This window comes from Carassius auratus, chromosome 17, assembly GCF_003368295.1.
Source record: "Carassius auratus strain Wakin chromosome 17, ASM336829v1, whole genome shotgun sequence".
Classification (NCBI taxonomy): Eukaryota; Metazoa; Chordata; class Actinopteri; order Cypriniformes; family Cyprinidae; genus Carassius; species Carassius auratus.
In genome coordinates, this window is record NC_039259.1 from 17,160,729 (window position 1) to 17,163,213 (window position 2,485).

Genomic DNA, 2,485 nt, shown 5'->3' on the forward strand with positions numbered 1-2,485 from the left:
TGCTTGAGGGGGGACAAACGGTATGGCCGTTGTTTAATGGGGACTTGGCTGGTGGCATAGATGCTGTGTTGGAGAACCACAGTACGTCCAGTACGGAGAGTACACACCTGAGGGCTTTCGTTCAGGATTTGGAGTAACTGTAGCTTTTCATCAAAGGGTAAATGAGCAGCGTCCACAGCATTTTTTATCAATGTCTTTTCATCAATACCGTCCGGGTGTTGAATTTGCAATGGTGATGATGGAGGGGGCACAGAAGTTAATAAGGAAAGGTTTTGTGTGGCTTCCTTAAATTGACATATATCTTTTTGGGGACTTACATTTGACACACTTGGATTTCCTGGTTGAAAGGGGTACTCTTTTGAAGGATCCAGCTTGAAGGAATATTTTTGATCAATGACATTGAGTTGCAGCCCACTGAAGAAAATAAAGTCCAACCCCAAGACTACAGCATAGGCTAGAGCTTGGGATGAAAGTACAGCAGTAGGTAAGGTAAATGCTTGGCCATGTAAATTAATGGTGGTATTCAGCCATCCTAACGGAATCTCTGCTTTTCCATTCGCCAGATAAAGAGGACCATGGCACCATGGTTGCAGCTGGTCGGGGGATGTAAGCTGCCTCATGAGATTCTCATGGATGAGTGTGTAGCTTGCACCAGTGTCCACAATGGCTTTACCTGACCAGGCATCGATACAAAGGGGAACAACTAGTTGTTGAGGTACCGCTACACGTTCATTAGAGCTTGTAAGTGAGGAGGAGGTTTTCTTGGTTGCTGATTGTGACTTATGACTTCTTGTTGCAGCAACAGAGTTGTTGGACGGATGACCACCTGACTTGGGGTGATAAGGTTGTTTGCCGCTGGTGGAATACTGTGGACCAGACGTCTGAGGTGACTGGGGAGAGGTATAATGTGGACATTTTCCTGGTGGATGCTGTCCTCTACATCTCCAGCACTGAACTGGGATTTTCTCAGTAGGTTGGTTTGAGTAGGGTCTTTGTGATGTGGCTTGATGCTTAGGGCCCATTCGACCACAATCATAACGAAGCTGTTGCTCATAATCTCTTTCCAGTTGATGTCCTAATTTTACCAGCTCTTCCACAGTATTTACTCTGCTACGCAATTGACTGGCAAGGTATGGCTTAATATTCTTAAGTATCATCTTCACAATCTCACCCTCTGTAAAATCTGCCTTCCATCTTTTACAGAGAGCTCTGTAAGAAAACGCGAAGTCTCTAATGGATTCTGTGTCTCTTTGAATCCTAGTACGGACACGTTCAGCCAGTTCATCCTCATAATCCTCAGAAAGGAAAGCAGATAAAAATGCAGTCTCAAACTCATTCCAGGTGGTTATGGTGGACCGTCTGACTTCCCACCAGTCTCGTGCTGTTCCGTACAAGACAGTACGGAAGGTAGCCAGGATGTCTGCATCTGTCAGGGGATGTATAGCCAAAAAATCCTGACATTTGGTTAGGTACAATAGGGGGTCTGCATCATCTGAAGGCCTTCCAAATGTGGGGAAGGTTAATTTAATATGGTCACTTTTAACCACAGATGTTAACGGAGGGGTTGAAGAAGTTGAAGGAGTCACTGGAGCAGAAGGAGATAGCTGGGATGAAATACTGATAGTGCTGGGACCTGGTGGAGTCAAGACACTTAACTTTTGTTGATCGGCACTTTTTTTAACACTTTGAAATCCTTTCTCCACTTCACTTTTCAACCCTTTGAAACCGGTGAGACATTGATCAGTTTGAGTAACACATTGTTGGAGTTGTGAAGTTATCTTATTATGGCTTGTTTGGAAAGTGTTTTGAACAGCTTTGATGTCCTGCTGAACCTCTGCTTGGAGTTGATCAACCATGAATCGTAGTTCAGAAACCAAGGTAGATTCCACCTTCTGGAGTTCTTCCATGATCATTAACTTCATTGCTTTAGTCAGGTTATCTGCTTCAGTCTCCTCATGTTGCTTAGTGGTAGTAAACAGGGTTAAAACTTGATTTTTGTTATCCTCCACTTTTGCAGCAAGATCAGCAATCTGGCTCTGGTGCTGAGAAGAGGTATCTTTCACTTCCTGGGTAAGTTCATTCACTCTTGTTTCTTGTCTTGCCATTAAGTCAAACAAGGTATCCCAGTTCCCTTGTACCCGAGCAGTGACTTCTTGTATTTGCCTTCCAGGAGTTGGTAGAATGTTGGGCAGTTCATGTTGTGCCACTGATGAATGAGTTCCACCTTCAGAAGAGGTGCAAAGTTGCATGTTATCCCCTTGTGTTGCCCAGGTGAGAGTTTGTACTGGAGTGCTCCCAGCCAGAGCAGGAGAGGACATGTGCACATGGGTTCCAGGATGAACAGGGCTGAGTGGAGTGGGGGTATGGTAGAACACCGGAGCACATGGAGTTGGTTCCAGAGGCATCCCCGGTCGCAGTGCAGGCGGCCATACTGGAGTTGAGATGTCTGGTGGAGGCTCAATTTCCACAAAAGTAGATTGGGAGG

General features: G+C 45.3%; 1 long non-coding RNA gene across 1 annotated transcript; it reads left to right on the forward strand.

Annotated features, from left to right (window-relative positions):
* The first annotated feature begins 587 nt into the window (after positions 1–587).
* Positions 588–1,129, forward strand: LOC113117430 (uncharacterized). Its single transcript, XR_003294160.1, has 3 exons — positions 588–715; positions 800–973; positions 1,068–1,129. It is a non-coding gene; the product is annotated as an uncharacterized LOC113117430 (long non-coding RNA).
* Positions 1,130–2,485: the final 1,356 nt, after the last annotated feature.